Source organism: Pristiophorus japonicus, chromosome 14 (assembly GCF_044704955.1).
Source record: "Pristiophorus japonicus isolate sPriJap1 chromosome 14, sPriJap1.hap1, whole genome shotgun sequence".
Classification (NCBI taxonomy): Eukaryota; Metazoa; Chordata; class Chondrichthyes; family Pristiophoridae; genus Pristiophorus; species Pristiophorus japonicus.
The window spans coordinates 148,093,033-148,114,932 of record NC_091990.1 but is presented as its reverse complement, the minus strand read 5'-3'; positions in this window follow the sequence as shown (position 1 = coordinate 148,114,932).

The window sequence follows — 21,900 nt, the reverse complement described above, 5'->3', positions numbered from 1 at the left end:
TCATAAAATTCTCCAGTCCAGGAGACATCCTTGCAAATCTCCTCTGTACCCGCTCCAGTGCAATCACATCTTTCCTGTAATGTGGTAACCAGAACTGCATGCAATACTCTAGCTGTAGCCTAACTAGTGTTTTGTAAAGTTCAAGCATAATCTCTCTGCTCTTGAATTCTGTGCCTCAGCTAATAAAGGCAAGTATTCCGTATGGCTTCCTAACCACATTATCTAGTTGGTCTGTGTAAAGTCCTGTCCCCTCAGTACAGATTCACACAAGGCATGTAGTGAAGTCAAGGTCACTCTGGATGTGCACCTTTATTTCACAGCTCTGGAATGCTGCACTTGCCTGAGACCTGTCCTTAAATACCTGTCTCTTGCAAGTGCACCCCTGGTGGTACGGTATGCTGGTGGTTACAGGTCATATCTTATTACATTCATGTATAGCATGTTAGGATACAGTTATATATAATAATGTAAGATACATGACATCACCCTCCCCCAAGGTCTTATTTTCTTTATAGGTTCAGTCTCTCAGGTGGTCTACGCTCTCGCGTGGAGCGTCTGAGTTGTGGTTCAGTTGTTTGCCTTGGTGTCTGTTTTTCTTTGGATGTGGTTGCTGGTATCTCGCTTGGGCTGTCTGTTTAGATTGGTGTGATTGTTGTTGACTCGCCTGGGCTGTCTGTTGGGATTGCCCTTTCCACAGGTTGTTCCCTCTGTCTGTCCACCAGGTGTGGTGTGAGTTCCACATTGTAGTCTGCCTCTGGTTCTGCAGTGTTGTTGGTAAATCTGCTTTTGACTTGGTCTACATGCCTCCGACAGGTTTTGCCATTGTCCATTTGTCCTACCATTAGCCTGTTTCCTTCCTTGCCCGTTACTGTCCCTGCAAGCCATTTGGGACCCCTGCCATAGTTTAGTACAAACACTTTGTCCCCTATCTCATTCCATCTCCCCCTCGAATTTCTGTCATGGTACTCAGTCAGCTTACGGCGCTTTGCCTCAACGATTTCATGCATGTCTGGGAGGATTAATGAGAGCCTTGTTTTTAAAGTCCTTTTCATCAACAGTTGCGCGGAGGGGGATCCCAGTCAGTGAGTGCGGACGAGATCTGTATGCCAGCAGCAGTCGCGACAGGCGACCCTGCAGCGTGGGACCTTGGACTTTAAGCATGCCTTGTTTAATGATTTGCACTGCTCTCTCCGCCTGGCCGTTGGAGGCCGGCTTGAACGGTGCCGTCTTGAAGTGATTTATGCCGTGGTCAATTATAAAATCTTGGAATTCTGCGCTGGTGAAGCACGGACCATTGTCACTGACCAATATGTCAGGGATTCCGTGCATTGCAAACATGGTTACGAGGCTCTCCACAGTGGTGGAGGTTGTGCTCGAGTTTAAAATGGTGCATTCGATCCACTTTGAAAATGCATCTACAACTACGAGGAACATTTTGCCCATGAATGGGACGTATAGTCTACGTGCACCCGCGACCACGGTTTGGTAGGCCAGGGCCAGGGGCTCAGTGGAGCCTCCCTGGGGGCATTGCTGAGTTGGGCACAAATGGTGCACCTTCGGACGCAGAGCTCCAAGTCCACATCAATACCAGGCCACCAGACGGGTGCTCGCGGTGGAGCTCCCGGGTAAATGACGCTCTGCCTCACAGAGGCATGACTACTCGGCTGCCCCACATCAGGCAGTCTGCTTGTAGTGATAGCTCATGCATGCCCCTGTGAAAGGGTTTTAATTCCTCGAGGCAGGCATCGCGAGCCTCTGCCCAGTCACCGGTTAGGACCTAAGGATAACGTGGGGTCGCTGGCTGTCCAGGCTCTGATTTGGCGAGCCTTCATTGGCGAACCTGTGGACTCAAAGGCATTGATTGCCATGACTATCTCACAGTCCTGTTCGTCAGACCCTTCCGTGGTCTCCAGGGGTAGCCTGCTGAGCGCGTCGGCACAGTTGTCTGTGCCTGGTCTGTGCCTTATTGTGTAGTCGTAGGACACCAGCATGAGTGCCCACCGCTGAATTCGTGCCGAGGCGTTGGCGTTTATTGCCTTGCTCTCGGATAGGAGGGACGTGAGGGGCTTGTGGTCGGTTTCTAACGCGAACTTGGCCCTGAAAAGGTATTGGTGCATCTTTTTGACACCGTACACGCACGCGAGCGCCTCCTTCTCTACCATTCCGTACCCGCGCTCCGCCCGCGAAAGTGATCTGGAGGCATAAGCTATGGGTGTAATTTGCCCGCACTATTGACATGTTGCAAAACGCACCCGACCCCAAACGCTGACGCATCGCATGTGAAAACTAGCTTTTTACCTGGGTTAAAGAAAGTCAAAACACTGTTGGAACACAGAAGGTTGCGTGCCTTATTGAAGGCGCGTTCCTGCGCGTCCCCCCAAAACCAATCGCACCCCTTCCTGAGTAGCACGTGGAGAGGCTCCAGCAGCGTGCTTAAGTTCTGCATAAAAGTCCCAAAGTAATTGAGTAGCCCGAGAAAGGCGTGCAGTTCTGAGACATTCCGGAGCCTGGATGCCAGGTGAATTGCTTCTGTTTTGGACTCTGTTGGGCGGATTCCATCAGTGGCAATCCTTCTGCCCAAAAATTCAACCTCGGGTGCGAGAAACAGGCACTTGGATTTCTTGACTCGTAGGCCTACCTGATCCAACCGCTTTAGTACTTCCTCCAAATTACGGAGATGGGAGTCGGTATCCCTGCCCGTGATAAGTATGTCATCTTGAAATACAACCGTTCCCGGGATGGACTTGAGCAGACTCTCCATGTTGCGCTGGAATATGGCAGCTGCTGACCTGATGCCGAATGGGCATCGATTGTACATGAAAAGGCCTCGATGTGTGTTGATGGTGATGAGTAGCTTGGATTCCTCGGTCAATTCTTGCGTCATATACGCAGATGTGAGGTCTAATTTTGAGAAAAGTTTACCTCCAGCCAATGTGGCAAATAAGTCCTCCGCTCTGGGCAGCAGGTACTGGTCCTGTAGGGAGACTCTGTTTATGATAGATTTGTAGTCCCCACAGATTCGTACGGACCATCCAGCTTCATGACTGGGACGATGGAACTTGCCCAGTCGCTAAATTCCACAGGTGATATAATGCCTTCCCGCAGAAGCCTGTCTAGTTCGTGTTCAATCTTTTCCCTCATCACATAGGCTCTGGCCTTGTGATGGACCGGTCTAGCATCCTGTGTGATGTAGATTTTGATTTTGGCCCCTTTGAAAGTGCCCACACCTGGCTGAAAGAGATGTTCAAATCGCTTTATAACTGTTGAGCAGGAGGTCCGTTCCTCTAATGACATGGCATGGACATCATCCCATTTCCAGTTTAGTTTTGCCAGCCAGCTTCTCCCCAGCAGTGCTGGGGGGGGTCTCTAGGGACAATCCACAGGGGAAGTCGGTTCACTGTCCCTTTGTGTGTGACAGAGAGCATGGCGCTGCCGAGGACTGGTACAATTTCTTTGGTATAGGTCCTTAGTGTGGTGTCGACCCTTGTGAGTTTGGTCTGTCTCTTTTATGCGGCCACAGTTGTTCAAATTGTTGAGCACCCATGAGAGATTGACTCGCTCCCGTATCCAGCTCCATGTTGACAGATATCCCATTGAGTAGGACCCTCATCATTATAGGAGGCGTCCTGTTGTAGGAGCAGCGACCATTGATCGTGTTGACCCGCTGTACACCGGTGTCCCGGGTACTGTCCCCACCATCTTCTGGTCCGCTTTCCGACCCATCCGATTCGTATACCAGTCGAGCTGCCGTTTTTTTGCACATGCGGGCCAAATGCCCTGTATATTCACAATTTCTGCAAACAGCCTGCTGACATCGACATCCCCTTGATGAGTGCCCACCCCCACACCTCCAGCACAGACCTGTTCCATTGTTCAAAGAGTTCCCAAAGAATGAGCTACGTCTGGCTGATCTCTCTTGAGCTTCTCTCAGTTTGTAGTTGATTGCTTGCATTGTGGGTTGATGAGGTGTGAACGGCCGTTCCTGTGGCCCTTGATTGCTTCTGCCTGCTGTCGAGAGCCTGTTCTCCCAGTTTTGTCTGTGTGTGGGGGTAGCAGCTTGATGGCTTCTGCCTGCTGTCGAGAGCCTGTTCTCCCGGTTTTGTCTGTGTGTGGGGGTAGCAGCTTGTTTAGTGCTGTGAATTTCTTCTTCCGATATTTCGTTAGTTGTCATACCTGCATTGTAAATCAACCTCGTTTCTTCTTCCCCTACCAAGAATGTCTGTGCAACCAGTGCTGCTGCCTCTAAGGTCAGGTTCTTGGTCTCTATGAGCTTTCAAAATATGCCTGCGTGGCCTATTCCTTCAATGAAAAAGTCTCTCAGCATTTCTCTCCTCAGTTTATCGGAGAACTCACATAAACTAGCCAACCTCCGAAGTTCCGCCACGAAGTCGGGTATGCTCTGGCCCACACAGCGTCTGTGGTTGTAGAACCTGTGTCTGGCCATGTGTAGGCTGCTCGCTGGCTTCAGGTGGTCTCTTACCAGTGTGCTCAATTCTTCAAACGACTTGCTTGCTGGTTTCTCAGGTGCCAACAGATCCTTCATTAAAGCGTATGTTTTCGAGCCACAGCTGGTCAAGAGATGGGCTCTTCTCTTGTCTGCCTTATCGTCGCCTAACCAGTCTTTGGTTACAAAGCTTTGCTGGAGCCTTTCTATAAAGTCCTCCCAATTGTCTCCCGCATTGTACTTTTCATCTGATCCGTTCACCATTCTGTGGATTCTGTAATCCCGTAACCCGTCGCCACTGTAAAGTCCTGTCCCCTCAGTACAGATTCACATGAGGCATGTAGTGAAGTCAAGGTCACTCTGGACCTGCACCTTTATTTCACAGCTCTGGAATGCTGCACTTGCCTGAGACCTGTCCTTAAATACCTGACTCTTGCAAGTGCACCCCTGGTGGTAAGGTATGTTGGTGGTTACAGGTCATATCTTATTACAGTCATGTATAGCATGTTAGGATACAGTTATATATAATAATGTAAGATATATGACAGTCTGCTACCTTCAAGGATCTGTGTACACTCCAAGCTCTCTTTACACTTCTCGGTGTCCTACCATTTAATGTGGATCATAAGATAAGAACGTATCCCTTGCCTTGTTAGCCCTCCCCAAATGCATTACCTCACACTTCTCTGGATTGTATTCCATTTGCCACTGTTCTGCCCACCTGACCAATTCATTGATATCTTCCTGCAGTCTACAGTTTTCTTCATTATCAACCACATAGCAAATTATTGTATCATCTGCAAACTTCTTAATCATACCCCTTACATTCAAGTCTAAATCATTGATATATACCACAAAAAGCAAGGGACAAAAAGTACTGAGACCTGCGGAACCCCACTGCAAATAGCCTTCCAGTCACAAAAACACCCATCAACCATTACTCTTTGCTTTCTGCCTCTGAGCCACTTTGCCCTGGATCCCATGGGATTTTACTTTTGTGACAAGTCTGCCATGTGGAACCCTATCATAAGCCTTGCTAAAATCCATGTACACTATATAAAATGTACTACCCTCATCGACACTTCTTGTTACCTGCTGAAAAAATTCAATCAAGTTAGTCAGACGTGACTTTCCCTTAACAAATCCATGCTGACTGCCCGATTAATCTGTGTCTTTCTAAATGAAGATTTATTCTGTCCCTCAGAATTTTCTCCAATAATTTTCCCATCACTGAGGTTAGGTTAACTGGCCTGTAATTACTCAGTCTTTCCCTTTTTTCCTTTTTGAACAAAGGTAAATGGTAGCAGTCCTGCTGTCCTCCGGCACCACACCTGTAGCCAGAGAGGATTAGAAAATAATGGTCAGAGCCTCTGCCATTTCCTCTTTTGTTTCTCTTAACAGCCTGGGATACATTTCATCCAGGCCTGGGCATTTATCCACTTTCAAAGCTGCTAAACATCTTAACACTTCCTCTCCCACTGTTTATTTCATCTAATATTTCCCATTCCTCCTCCCTGATTGCAATGTCTGCATCGCCCCTCACCTTTGTGAAAACAAACGCAAAATATTCATTAAGAATCATACCCACTTCTTCCACCTCCACACACAGATTACCTTTAAGGTCTCCAATAGGCTCTACTCTTTCTTTAGTTATCCTCTTGCTCCTAATGTATTTATAAAACATCTTTGTGTTTGCCTTGATTTTACTTGCCAAAATCTCTTTCTGCTTTCCGAATTTCCTTTTTAATTGCACCCCTGCACTTTTATACTCCTCTAGAATTTCTGCAGTATTAAGCCCTCGGTGTCTGTCATGAGCCTCCCTTTTTTTCTTTGTCCTACCCTGTATGCCCCTTGACATCCAGGGGGCTGTAGATTTGTTAGTCCCACTCTTTTTCTTTAAGGGAACATACATGCTCTGAACCCTTAGGATCTCCTCCTTGAATGCCGCCCACTGCTCTGTCACTGATTTACCTTCCAGTAGCTATTTCCAGTCCACCCTTGGCTAAATCAAATCTCAGTTTAGTAAAATTGGCTTTCCCCCAATTGAGAATGTTATGTCTGTAATGCACTTATGAATGACTCCGCGAGGCAATGTGTTGTACTCAAATTGTTGTGACCTTGGTCCTTTATTCGTAACTCCAGAGTGAGGCTCAAGCATGGTGGGCAGCCTTTTATACTGGGCCCTGCACACCTATGCAGGTGATCCTCAGGTCTCCCACCACAATGCGCTCTGGTGGACAGCGTCTGCAACAGGGGCAGGAAATCCCCGTCTCCACCAGTTGCACCCTCGTGGTACCAGCATAGAACAGACACAGTATAAACCTTATTGATAGTACATCAGGTAACATGTCTCCATCTTATGCAACTATACAGGGACTACACAGTGAATATATCTATGGTCTGAATATGTAACATCACTCTCCCCCAAGTCCTTTGTGCCGATTACCTTTGCACTATTTGCTCTGGCTTAGCTCTCCCCAGATTTAAGTGCCAATAGCCCTTGCGCCTTGATTGTGCTTTGGCTTGACTCTCTTCCTGTTAACCCCCAAGTCCTTTTGCCACAACGTTGGGTAGTGGTTACCAGTTTGGATGGTTCGATGATGCAGTGGAGGTTCCAGTGGGTTCTGGGTGTGATCCATGTGTGTGTCCATGGCTACATACACCCATTTTCCACCCCGCCCCCACAGCGAGATCATACAGCAGGCCCGTTACATTAACATACAGGATTAGACACTGTGCAAGTCCAAAGAAAGGAAGTTACAGTTTGTATTGTGACACCTTGGTTCAGTGATTTACATTCGTAACATTTTGCGGTCATGCACCAGGATTGGGTAGATTGCATTCATGGTTCAGTCATGGTAAGTACTGAGGTAGCAATACAGTTATGCGAGAACGCAGGTTCCAGAGTAACCGGATGGGGTCCTAGTTGTCTGACATCGGCGCTGCGCCCCCCCCCTGCTAGCGGGGTGGGCTTGGTTCGCTCATCTAGCCAGGACTCAGGGCCTTTGCCATTGCCTAGTGATGGGCAGAGCCACAGATGTATGTGTGGGCTCACTGTCCTCCTTTGAGGGCTGCAGAATCTTCTGCCCGCTCTCTAACAGTGTTGGGAAACTGGCTTTTCCAGGTCCTGTTTGGGCAACTTGTTGGTTCTGACCTTTCGCTCCCGGACATGGCCGAGGTAGCGACGGGGTCTGGGGGTGGCGCCGACTCCACCCAGGCGGTGGGCAACGGTGGCCGACTGCGTGTATTGGCGCCATTTTCGTTTCCAGGTCCATGGCGAATAGTACCATCAGGTGGGATATACCTGGGGCAGGATATCAGGATCAGTGCCTTCACCCTCCTGAGGTCGCTGGCCTGTAACTTGTGGGGACACCTGGGGCAGGGCATCAGGATCAGCGCCTTTACCCTCTGGAATTCGCTCGCTTGCTACTTTGGGGACACTCTATTCCCGACATCTCGCAACAACATTTTGTTCTTTACATTAGGACTGGTACCGACATCTCACAACAACATTTTGTTCTTTACATTAGGAATAGTACCAACATCTCGCAACAACATTTTGCTCTTTACATTAGGAATAGTACCGACATCTCGCAACAACATTTTGTTCACAATCTTAATCGGTTCGTTACATTGATTGCCATGTATACAATGTCTCTAAGTTCAGTTGGTTGCAGGTCTCCTTTAAGAGTACCCTACTGGTTTTAACCCAATCAAATCCTTTGTTAGACACCACGTGTTGGTCCCTCAGCATTGCACCTTGTGATATGGCCGTGGCCATCTTTTTTTTCAGCCACACTGCACCTCGCTGCAGCAGGGAAGCCACCTTGCCTCTGTCCTCGAGGTCGACTGCCTTGATCCTTCTCCCCCGCGATTCTGCCACAAAAGCTGGAAGAGTACCTGTGAATTCGATCTTCCTCCCCAGGAATCCTGCCACTAGAGCCGGGAAGGTATTTTTAGGTCATTCCGGTCGGATCATTGCCACGCAGTCGTGATGGAAGGTTTGTGCCTCAGATGCTCTGGTGTCTGGCCCAAGCGAAGGTGAGGTTTTGCTCTGCCTCTGAGCATGGGGAACATTGATTTCTGGAGTAAAGAAGTCTTCCCATTTCCACTGGATCTTCCCCATCCATCTTCTTCCGAGTAGCATTAGACCATCACCTACAACAATCCACAGAGGTAACTTGTGCACCACGCCATTATGGATTACACTTACATCCACACTACCAAGGACTGGGATCAGCTCCTTGGTGTAGGTGCACAACTTTTCCTGTACTGGAACCAGCTCGGGTCATTTTTCGCTCCATCGCCTCTCAAAGGCATTCTGACTCATCACTGAGTGGTTCGCTCCCGTGTCCACTTCCATGAAGACAGGAACGACGTTTATCTTGACTTCCATCTTCACTGGAGGACAATCGGTGGTGCAGGTATATACTCCATACACTACTTCTTGGGGATGAGCTGCCTCTCTGGCCAAATCATCATACGCCCCACTGGATTCAAAATCATCTACCAACCCCTCTGCTAGGCAGTGAGTCATATTTCTTTTACACATGCGCTGGAGGTAGCCGTTCGTGTTACAGGCTTTGCATATGTACTTAGCAAACCGACACTGGTGAGCCCTATGGTTTCCTCCGCAACGCCAGCATGGTGCTACTTGTTTAGCACCCCTCGGCAGACTCTGAGTTCTGGAACCCTGAGGTCTGTGCTCTCTGCCCTGGGCAGAGTCATGTTCTACAGTCTTTCCTGTGAAAGGCACCATTCTGTGTACAGTACTTGCTGGGTTTGAGTCCACAGGATAATTTGCTTGGTGCTGCAGGTCGAGGTTATGAACGCCTGACTGATGCTGACGGCCTTCTGCAGGTTGACTGTGGTGTCGGCAGATAATAGCTTGTGAAGGAGGCCCTCGTGGCCAATTCCTATAACAAAGATGTCTTGCAATGTTTCGTTGAGGTGCATGCCAAAATCACACGGTGCCGCAAGTCTCCTGAGGTCGGCAGCATATTTTGCAATCTCCTAGCCCTCAGGTCTGCGGTGAGTGTAGAATCTGTACCTGGCCATGAGGACGCTCTCTTTTGGTTTTAGTTGGTCGCGAATTAGTTCAGTCAGCTCATCGTATGTATTATCCTTGGCCTTTGTGGGTGCCAGCAAGCCCCTGATGAGGCGGTAGACCTTGGGCCAACAACTGGTCAGCAGTATAGCCTTGCGCTTCTCCGCCAATATGTCCATCTCCCCTGCCAGGTTATTTACCACAAAATATTGCTCGAGCCTTTCCATGAAGGCATCCCAATGATCACCCTCTGCGAAGTCTTTTAGTGTGCCAAAGGTAGCCATAATCGCATGAAAGTCCGTATTCTCGTCGCCAGTTGTTATGAATGACTCCATGAGGCAATGTGTTGTACTCAAACTGTAGTGACTTTGGTCCTTTATTCGTAACTCCAGAGTGAGGCACAAGCATGGTGAGCAGCCTTTTATACTGGGCCCTGCACACCTATGCAGGTGACCCTCAGGTCTCCCTCTGCAGTGCCCTCTGGTGGACAGCCTCTGCCACAGGGGCAGGAAACCCTGGTCTCCACCAGTTGCACCCTCTAGTGGTGCCAGCATAGTATATGCACAGTGTAAATCTTATTGATAGTACATCAGGTAACCAGTCTCCATCTTATGCAACTATACAGTGACTACACAGAGAGTATATCTATAGTCTGCATATATAACAGAGAACTTTGTCTCCTGGTCTATCTTTGTCCTTTTCCATAACAACCTTAAATCTAACTAAATTATGATCACTAGCATCAAAATGCTCTCCCAATGATATCCCTTCCACCTGCATGGCTTCATTCCTTAAAACCTAGTCCAGAACCGTCCCCTCCCTTGTTGGGCTTGTTACATACTGGCTAAAACAGTTCCCCTTTTAGGAATTCTGCACCTTCTATACATTTCACACTACTTCTATCCCAGTTAACATTAGGGTAATTGAAATCCCCTACTATTACTGCCCTATAGTTTTTGCACTTCTCAGAAATTTGCCTACATATTTGCTCTTCTATCTCCCTCTGACTGTTTGGGGGCCTATAGTACACTCCCAGTACTGTGCTTGCCCTTTTTTTGTTCTTCAGTTCAACTCGTATGGCCTCATTTGATGATCCTGCTAACATACCATCCCTCCTCACAGCTGTAATTGTTTCTTTAATTAATACTGCAACCCCCTCCCATTTTTACCCGGTCTATCCCGTCTGAAAACCCTGTAACCAGGAATGTTGAGTTGCCATACCTGCCCTTCTTTCAGCCATGTCTCAGTAATAGCTATAATATTAGACTCCCAAGTGTCTATCTGTGCTCTCAGCTCATCTGCCTTATTCCACAGACTCCTTACATTGAAGTATATACCATTTAGCACTGCCACACTTCCTTGTTGTCTATTTTCTCTCTGTTTCCTCTGCCTTCCAAATTCACTTTCTAATTTTCTGCTTTCCAATTCCAGCTTTGCTTCTCTCTCCACTGAATCTACTCTCAGGTTCCCATCCCCTTGCCAAGCTAATTTAAACCCTCCCCAAAATTACTCTAGCAAACCCCCCGTGAGGATATTGGTCCCGGCTTTCTTGAGGTATAACTCCTCTGGCTTGTACAGGTCCCACCTCCCTCAGAAATAGTCCCAATGCCTCAGGAATCTAAAGCCCTCCCTGAACCATTTCTCAAGCCACGAATTCATCTGCTCTATCCTCCTATTTCTGTACTCACTCGCACGTTGCACCAGGGGTAATCCAGAGATTACTACCTTGGAGGTCCTGCTTTTTAATCTCTCTCTTAGCTCCCCAAAATCTGCCTGCAGGGGGAGCGATATGGACCACGATCTCTGGCTGTTCACCCTCCCACCTCATAATATCCTACAGCCGCTCAGTGACATCCTTGACCTTGGCACCAGGGAAGCAACATACCATCCTGGAGTCATGTCTGCGGCCGCAGAAATGCCCGTCTGCTCCCCTAATTATCAAATCCCCTACCACTATAGCTCTTCCATTCTCCTTCCTCCTCACCCCCCCCCCCCCCGTGCAGCTGAGCCACCCGTGGTGCTATGGACTTGGCTCTGGCTACACAAGGCAAAGGAACCATCGCTCGCACCGGTACTCAGAACGGAATACTGGTTGGAGAGCGAGATGTACTCGGGGACTCCTGCACTAGCTGCCTGTTCCTCCTCTTCTGTCTGGTGGTCACCCATTCCCCCTCTGCCTTCACACTCTTAAACTGCTGGAAGGCTATCTCCTGGAACATGCTAACCACAGAGTTCTCAGCCTCGTGGATGCACTGCAGTGACTCCAGCTGCCGCTCAAGCTCTGAAACACGGATCTTGAGTCACCTTAGCTGGTGACACTTCCCGCACACGTGGTCACCTAGACCGCGAGAAGAGTCCAGGACTTCCCACATGGCACAGGATGTGCACTCCACGGGACTGAGCACTCCACGGGACTGAGCATTCCACGGGACTGAGCATTCCACGGGACTGAGCTGTCCTGGCAAGCCTCGATTTAATAGACTAAGAACTATTTGGCATCTCATTCTACTCCCTAAAGTGGAGTCCAATTGTTTCTTGGCAACCCATGTGGTCATGAGAGTTTGGGAGAGAAGTACTTCCAAAATAAAGCCTATTATATCCCAAGTTAAATACTGTGCCATTCATTTGCAGCCTTTCTGTTTGTTAAACTGTTATTTAGACTCACTTGTGCCTCAGTAGTCAGGGATTATTCAACAGGGGTCACATTCTGCACGTGAGTGTTTTGGTGCCATACATAATTATCAATGCATACTGTTCTTATTTTATTTTGTTGTGATATATAAATGGCGTGAGTCGCACAACTCGGGTTGCCAACTGTGGTTGGATGCATTCCTGGAGCTTTCATCACGGACCTCCTGACTCCAACCACCTTTCAAAGAGTGGTCAAAGAAAATGGGAAAAAAAACACCATTTTCTTTAATGTCTTGTTGATTTTTCTCCTGGGTTTGCTCACAACAGCATCCAGGAGATTAAACCCAACACACAACTCTGCCTCTCAGTACATGATTAGGTAAGGATGCCAGACTTGTCTTATCTTATTTTGTTTCCCTCACTCAATTCTTCACCCCATACCCCTCCCCGCTAGTATTTTTTTGTACAATTCACAACTTTGTTGTTTAATTGTATTTGGATGAGTTCATTGACATGGCCTGGGACTTTGAAAGTGCCACTGGTTCTTTCGTGACTGAATAAGCCATGTGTATACTAGTTTTTACTGACGGGGGATTTGGGGATTTAATTACTGGAACTAAAGGGATCACATAACAGAATGCCACCACTTATAATTCCATCCACTGTAACGTTCAGAAGGGAACTGTGTATATACTTGAAATGGAATAATTTGTAGGGCTGTGGGGAAAGTGCAGTAGAGTGGGACTAATTGCCTAATTGGATAACTCATTCAAAGAGCTGGCACAGGGATGATGGGCAGAATGGCCTCCGTCTGTGCTGCATGATTCTATAACTTGTCACAGAGTCATCACCCTCTGGAACAAACATGGTGAAAGTGGGGTCACTGCAGTTCTTTAATGGGGAACTTGACCAGTTCCTGAGAGAACATTGCCAGTTACAGGGAGTTAGTGGTTAGTTTATATTGTGCTGTGATGGGAGTAACAGTGATCTCCCGGAGCCTCAGGGTTTTTGAAGAGCAATTTGCCAGAGGTTTTTCCTGAATTGGCCATGTTTCTTTGTCTGTTCCAAGAGATAGTATTACTGGGAGGTGGAACGCAAGGTTATAATATCTATAGGATGGCGTGAGCTTGATGAGCCTGATAGTCTTTTTGTATGCTTGTATGTGCAGACTGGGGATTGATTCTGGGCCCTGCCTTGTGTGTGGCTCAGAGAGTTCACCCAGTTAGCAACTGAGCCCAAGGACAATCCCCAGTCTGCAATCCCCCATTAGAAAACTAATTTCTTCCCCTTTCTGTTCCCTACTATGATCTGTGCACAAATCAGGAAACACACAGTAAGTTTGTTCATTTTCATTCCACGTTTATTGCCAGATGTGAAACTTCTCATATTTCAGTCGTAACATCGTGAGATGTATTATATGAAACGTGACAAACAGGAAAAGACTCTCTGCCCCTTTCAGCTTGTCCCACACAACTTTGATGCCTTGTCCATCGCAATATAGAGACTCCGCACCCCACCCAAGACCATGTGATCTCCTGGGAAAGGGGAAAAACTAGACATAAAAACTCAGGCCAATTTGGGAAAAAGGAATCTGGGAAATTCCTCTCCGATCCTCTTAGGCGATTGAAACTAGTCCAGGAGACCATTCTTGCCCTGATAAGTCCATGCATTCTAAGGCAATTGCTTTTCCAGTTCTACTCTGCTGACATCAACTGAACACAGGCCTCGGAGTCTGGTCTCCAACGATCTCCAGTCCAGCTCTGTACCAGCAGAAAGTCCCCAAACATTTAGCGATGACTTGAAACCGGTCAGCGGGTTGTCTCGAGTTTCCACTTCTATGTCATTCCAGCTTGAACGCAAACTGTCCCTAATCTTTTTATTAAAAGTGCTAACTGTGACACATGCCCTTTCATTTGCTGAGAACTGATGCCATTCCTTTAGCCAGTAGCATGCTCAGTGGATTGGAATTCAGTTACTGAGCCAGCAATGATTGGATGAAACATCAGCTCCTAAACATTAATGGGCCGAATGGGGTGAGGAATGCGCATCTAAATTTAGCGATGCATTGGAACAAATTGCCTGGGGAAAATCTCTTAAGGCGTGTGTAATGTCCTTATACACTACTATAAATTCACACGAGGCACATTCTGCAGACAAGGTCACTCTGTGACCTAACCTTTATTCACAGGACCAAGAAGTGATGACCCTGCGTGGGACCTCCCTTTATATACCTGGATGACCAGGTGAGGAGTGTCTCCCACAAGTTCATCCCCTGTGGTCAAGGTGTGCATTTCTTAGGTGTATACAGTATGCAGTGTTGTTATGAAGGTTACAGTTACATGAAGGTTACATACATGACATCACCTCCTCCCCCCCCCCCCCCACAACGTCTTATGAGGGTCAAAGATTAAGTCTGTCAGGCGGTCGACACTCTCTTGTGGAGCGCTACATTTGGGGCTCTGGTTGTTGAGCCTTGGCATGCATCTCTGTCACCTGTGGTGATTCCGGCTTGTCCGGGCTGGCCGCAGGGACTGTGCATGCTGCTGAATGTTCTTGTTGCTCGTTCACTGGCGGTGGTGTGGTCAACATCTCATGATCTTCCTCAGGTTCCTCAGTGTCCATGCTGAATCTTTTTTTTTTACTTGGTCCAGATGCTTGCGGCATATCTGTCCATTGTTAAGTCTGACCACTATGACCCTATTCCCCTCTTTGCCAATTACAGTACCCTTGAGCCACTTGGGCCCCAAAGCGTGATTAAGAACAAATACAGGGTCATCGATTTCTATACATCTCCCCTTTGAGGTACGGTCATGGCACTAATTTTGGGACTGGCGCTTGTCCTCAACAATGTCAGACAGGACAGGATGAATGAGGGACAGCCGAGTTTTAAGTGTACATTTCATGAGTAGCTCAGCGGGCGGGACTCCCGTGAGCGAATGCGGTCGGAACCTATAGGCCAGCAGGAGGCGCGATAGGCGGCATTGAAGGGAGGGTCTTTGAATCCGGAGCATGCCCTGTTTTATGATTTGGACCGCACGTTCCGCCTGGCCATTGGAAGCCGGCTTGAACGGTGTCATTCTGACATGTTTGATGCATTACCCGACATGAACTTACGGAATTCATAGCTAGTGAAACACGGGCCGTTGTCGCTAACCAGGATGTCCAGCAAGCCGTGGGTCGCAAAAATCGCACGCAGACTCTCCACAGTGATGGATGTCGTGCACGAATTCAATATGATGCACTCGATCCATTTCGAGTACGCATCAACAACGAGAAACATTTTTCCCATGAACGGGCCCGCGGTAGTCTACGTGAATACGTGACCATGGCCTGGTGGGCCAGGGCCACGGACTGAGTGGGGTGTCCCTGAGGGCATTGCCCAGCTGGGCACACGTCGTGCACCTGCGAGCAGAGTGTTCCAGGTCTGAGTCAATTCCCGGCCACCATACATGTGACCTGGCAATGGCCTTCATTAGCACAATGCCTGGGTGCTCGCTGTGGAGTTCCCTGATGAATGCTTCCCTTCCCTTATGGGGCATGACTACACGGCTGCCCCATAGTAGGCAGTCGGCTTGGATGGAGAGCTCATCCATCCATCTGTGAAACGGTCTGACCTCCTCGGGGCATGCTCTGTTTGCGGGCACCCAATCCCCAGTCAGGACACATTTCTTAATCAAGGATAGGAGGGAATCTCTGTTGGTCCAGATTTTGATCTGGCAGGCTGTGATGGGGGAGCCTGCGCTGTCAAAAGCTTCAACGGCCATGACCATCTCAGCGCTTTGCTCCGTTGCCCCCTCAGTGGTGGCCAGTGGAAGCCTGCTGAGTGCGTCAGCGCAATTTTCTGTGCCTGGCCGGTGCCGTATGGTGTAATCATATACAGCCAGCGTGAGAGCCCATCGCTGTATGTGAGATGACGCATTGGCATTGACAGCTTTGCTGTCTGACAACAGGGATATTAACGGCTTCTGGTCCGTTTCTAACTCGAACCTTCTGCCAAAAAGGTACTGGTGCATCTTTTTCACCCCGTAGACACACGCGAGTGCTTCCTTTTCAACCATCTCATATCCCCGTTCTGCTTGGGGGAGCGCCCTGGAGGCATAAGCCACAGGTTGGAGTTGGCCCTCAGCATTACTCTGCTGCAACACGCACCCAAGCCCATAGGATGATGCATCACATGTCAAAACCAATTTCTTACAGGGGTTGTACAGAGTCAACAGCTTATTAGAACAAAGCAGGTTCCACGCCCGATTGAAAGCCCGTTCCCGACAGTCCCCCCAAAAACAATCGCAACCCTTACGCAGGAGCATGTGAGGCGGCTCCAACAACGTGCTTAAGTTCAGCAGAAAATTCCCGAAATAGTTCAAGAGTCCCAGAAGTGAACACAATTCCGATGTGTTGCCGGGCCTGGGCGCACGATGAATCGCCTCTGTTTTGGATTCGGTAGGCCGGATCCCGTCTGCGGCAACCCTCCTGCCCAAAAAACTCGGCCCCTAGGGCCAAAAGCACACACTTGGACTTCTTTAGTCGCAGGCCTACCCGGTCCAGTCGGCGTAGCACCTCCTCCAGGTTGTGGAGGTGTTCCTTGGTGTCTCGACCCGTGATAAGGATGTCGTCCTGAAATACGATTGTTCCAGGGATGGATTTGAGCAGGCTTTCCATGTTCCTTTGAAAGATAGCGGCCGCTGATCGAATGCCAAATGGACACCTGTTGTAGACAAACAGCCCTTTGTGCGTGGTGATGGTGGTCAGTAGCTTGGATTCTTCGGCCAGTTCCTGGGTCATGTAGGCTGAAGTGAGGCCCAACTTGGTGAACAGATTGCCGCCTGCCAGCGTGGCAAAAAGATCCTCCGTTCTCGGAAGCGGGTATTGGTCTTGTAGTGACACTCGGTTGATAGTGGCCTTGTAGTCGCCACAGATCCTGACCGAGCCATCCGTTTTTAGGACAGGGACGGTGGGGCTTGCCCAGTCGCTGAATTCAACGGGCGAAATTATGCCCTCTCTTTGCAACCTGTCCAACTCACTCTCAATTTTCTCCCGCATCACATATGGCACAGCTCTGGCTTTGTGGTGCACTGGTCTGGCGTCCGGGGTGATGCGTATCACTACTTTGGTGCCTTTGAAAGTCCCGACACCAGTTTGAAATAGTGACTCAAATTTCAATAGGACCTGTGAGCATGAACTTCGCTCCACAGATGAAATGGCGTGCACATCCCCCCCATTTCCAGTTCATCTTGGCTAGCCAGCTCCTCCCCAAAAGCGCAGGACCATTTCCCAGGACAATCCAGAGTGGCAGCCGGTTCTCTGATCCATTATGTGTGACCACCAACATTGCACTGCCTAGCACTGGGATGATCTCTTTGGTGTACGTCCGTAGTTGCGTGTCAATGCGTTCTAGTTTGGGTCTGCTAGCTCTGAGTGACCATAGTTTCTCGAATTGTTGGACACTCATAAGTGACTGGCTGGCCCCTGTGTCCAGCTCCATGCATACTGGGATGCTGCTTAATAGGACTTTCATCATCATAGGTGGTGTTTTGGTATATGAGCTATGGATGTTTGCCACATGAACCCGCTGAACTTCAGCATCCATTGCTTTGTCCCAAGCATCAACCTGCCTTGCAGACACCTCTTCTGGTTCATCTGCTTCATAAATTAGCCTCGCTGCGGGCTTCCTGCACATTCTGGCTAAACGTCCACTGAAGTTAGAATTTCTACAGATAAATTGTTGAAACCTACAGGTTTTTGCAGCATGTCTGCTCCCGCACCTCCAGCATGAGCTGAGGTCGATGTGAACAAAAGGGCTGTTACCAGGCATTCCTCTCTGATTGTCTCTTTGATTACTCTTGAGCACTCTGTTAATGGGTGTCAATGGCCCCATCCTGGGACACATTGTCCACCGTGATGGCTTAAATGTCCGTTCAACCTGCCATTGTCTCTGTTGAGGACCCACTCTAGAGTCTGTTGCTGCCTGGTAGGTATCAAATTGCCCTTACCTGCCCGCCGGGTTCTGAGTCGCGTTTACAATGTTAACTCCCTGATCCATCGCCACATTGGAAGCAGAGTTGCGCGCGTATATTATCTTGGTTTCCTCCTCCCCCGCCATGAAGGTCTGAGCCATCAACGCCGCCGCTTCCAAGGTCAAGTCCTTGGTCTCAATTAGCTTTCTGAAAATCCCAGCATGACCAATGCCCTCAATAAAGAAATCCCTTAACATCTCCCCCCTGCAGGCGTCTGTGAACTTAGAGGCTGGCCAAGCGCTGAAGGTCTGCAACGAAGTCCAGTATGCTCTGTCCTTCCCGACGTCGGTGTGTATAGAATTGGTGTCGGGCCATGTGTATACTGCTTGCCAGTTTGAGGTGCTCACCGATCAGTTTGCTGAGCTCTTCAAAGGTCTTGTCCGCCGGCTTCTTGGGTGCGAGCAGGTCTTTCATCAGCGCGTATGTCTTAGGTCCACAGCTGGTCAGTAGATGCGCCTTTCGCTTGTCAGCCAGCCAGTCTTTCATGACAAAGCTCTGCTAGAGCCTCTCAACGAAATCGTCCCAGTCCGCGCCAACACAGTACCGTTCCTCTGTGCTACCAGTGGCCATTCTCGTGAGTCGTTGATTCCCGTTTCTCGTTGCCAAATGTAATGTCCTTATACACTACTATAAATTCACATGAGGCACATTCTGCAGAGAAGGTCACTCTGTGACCTGAACCTTTATTCACAGGACCAAGAAGTGATGACCCTGCATGGGATCTCCCTTTATATACCTGGATGACCAGGTGAGGAATGTCTCCCACAAGTTCACCGCCTGTGGTCAAGGTGTGCATTTCTTAGGTGTATACAGTATGCAGTGTTGTTATGAAGGTTACAGTTACATGAAGGTTACATGCATGACAGCGTGACCTCTCTTTTAAGACATTTTGTTAAACATCCTAACTTTGGAAGCCCCAAAAAGTTAACCTGGCTCCCATGCAGTGTTAACTTTTAGCACACCCCAGAACTCAGTTTGTTGACACTCAAAGACAACCCAGAATGAGGAAAAGAAACCAAACACTCCCCACAAGACACAAGAGACAACCAGATTGGTGGAAAATGCCATGTAACTTGAAGAATGAAGAGGAGCTTACAAGTGAACAGTTTACAAGGGAGCTGATCTTCATTCAGGCATTCTGCACACACTGCTGGTGACTGACCAAGTAGTACTGAGGACAAGGAGGGTGGAGGTACTTGTATGGGAACAGAGGCTTAAGTGACCAGGACAGACACAATAATGTGAGCATTTCCCATGAATGCCAGACTGCTGGTATACCCTAATCTGATGGGCATTCCATCTCAACAGCCAGGCCATCAATTAGAAGCTGGCAGAATCCAAATCCAGATCCTGACGGTTCAGCTTACTGTTTGGATCTGGCGCTGGCACCCATGAATAACACTCACTTTGATCTATTTATCCTGCAGTCTGTTCCCTTGCAGGGTCCACACTTCTCAACCTGGAGTGCTGGTTGGACAGTGTCCAGCAATGTGTGGGGGATGTCAGAATGAAAGATTCCCTAAAAAAAAGTAGGTTCGTCTTTACTGTTCAAATAGCTCCTGAAGTCAAACTGTAAGTATTCAACACCCGGGTGTCTGAGAGGCACAGTTTGTGAGGCAACTAAAGGGTTAACCAGAACCACCATCTGCTGCAATTTTCTGTAGATCAGGCTTCCCTGATCAAAAAAAGCTCAAAACAAAAGAACAAAATACTGTCCAGCCTCCGCCCTGACTGTCTGAAGTCCTCGAGCAGATTGGTGACTGTCCGGTGATGAGAGCAGGTAAATCACTCTGGTAACCCCCGTAAGTCCTGAAGATGTTCTGGACTACGTCAATGTGGATCATCCACTCAGACACCCAGGTGTTGAATACTTAGTTTGACTTCAGGAGCCATTTGAACAGTAAAGACAAACCTACTTTTATTTAGGGAACCTTTCATTCTGACATCCTCCACACATTGCTGGACATTGTGGCTAAATGTGCCGACTGTTGTGTTGTCCACCCCAGCTAAGTGTGGCACCACAAGTGTCACCCATCATTGAAGCACCAATGGGAAGCAACGCGTCATCTTGACAGAGGGACCCAGGAGGGAATCTCACCCTGTTTGTTAACTTACTGTCACATTACCCCTCTGGAGACACATTGGGGCAGAAATTCCGAGGAGGGCTTCCCACAGGCAAATCAAGAAAAAATAGAAATAAAATGCACATTTACCTGAAGCTGCTGTGCCCGCTGGAACTCTCGATCCACAGGCCTCCTCTCCTTGCGATGTCTGCAGGAGTCACATGGGCCTGGACACCCAATCACAGCTAAGTATTTTCTCATTCATAGTACTAGGAGATTCGTAAGTTACAAATCTCCTATTACTATGAATGAGAAAAGCCCCAAAATGCACAAACATTACATAAAACATTTAAAAAACACCTCAGACAATAAACTAATAGAAATTAAACATGTTACGCATATATTTTAAAGAAAAAAAATTCCCGATTTAAAAAAAAGTTAGGGTTCGGGTTTAAAATAACATTATCTGAGTGGGCAGGGTTTTAACAATGTGTTTTTAAAATTTTTTTATTTTAATCATGTTTTTTAAACTCTTACGCCTGTAAAAGTAGGCTATGCGCCTGCTTTTTCAGATGCAAAAGTTTTGAGGACATTTGTCGTGTAAGATATGGGTAAATAGCCCAAACTTCCACATACAAATGTCCTCATTCCTGATCTGTGGATCATCTGTCAAGCTCCAGCTTAACAGGTCGGAAAAGCTGGTTTTCCAATGCTGTTGTGTATGGAGAAAGAGTCAGACTGAACACCGTGAGCTCAAAGTAAAGTGTGACCTTAGTCTTTTATTGCAGGTCTCTAGAGTGCCTCTCCAACCTGTGAAGTCTCCTTAAATACCTGTGCTCCCAAGGGATTATGGGATTCCTTGGGACTCCAGGGGATGAGCCCTCTGGTGACTGTACAGAGTAAATACAAGTATACATATATAACAACACTCTCCCTCCAAAGTCAATAGTGTAATTATTTACAATGTGAGTCTTGCCCTGGTTGATCGTCTCGGTGTGAAAGCTGGAGTTGTTGAATCATTTGTTGGGCCCTCGCTGGGCTGCTGTGCAGCTGGACTTGCCTGGTATGTTGGGCTCTGCAGGCTGTGGATGATGGGTTCTGCTTCGTGGTCAACCATGGTGCCGGTTGCCACTGGTGTGTATGTTGGGGGATCAAAAAAGGTAATGTCCAAGGTGGGTTGCTCAGGATAGTCCATGAATCTGAGTTTGATTTGGTCCAAGTGTTTCCAGTGAATCAGTCCATTTGAAAGTTTGACCTAAAACACCCTGCTCCCCTCTTTGGCCACAACAGTGCCGGGAAGCCACTTGGGACCTTGTCCATAATTTAATACAAATACAGGATTATTGATTTCAATCTCACCAGTGCTGAGTTCAAAGAATTAATGACCCGTAACAGGATCAAACATGTCACATCAGCCCCATTTAAACCAGCATCCAATCCTCAGGCAGAGAGAGCAGTGCAAACTATCAAGCAAGGCTTGAAGAGGGTAACTGAAGGCTCATTGCAGACTCGCCTATCCCAAGTCCTGCTTAGCTACTGCACGAGACATATTTGCAATTTCATGGTATGGACTTTGTTGAAGCCACCTGCTCTCTACCTTTTCATGTAGATCAGGTTGAACTAACGAGAGCCTTGTCTTAAGTGCTCTTTTCATGAGCAGTTCAGCAAGTGGGATCCCAGTGAGTGAGTGGGGTCTCGTGC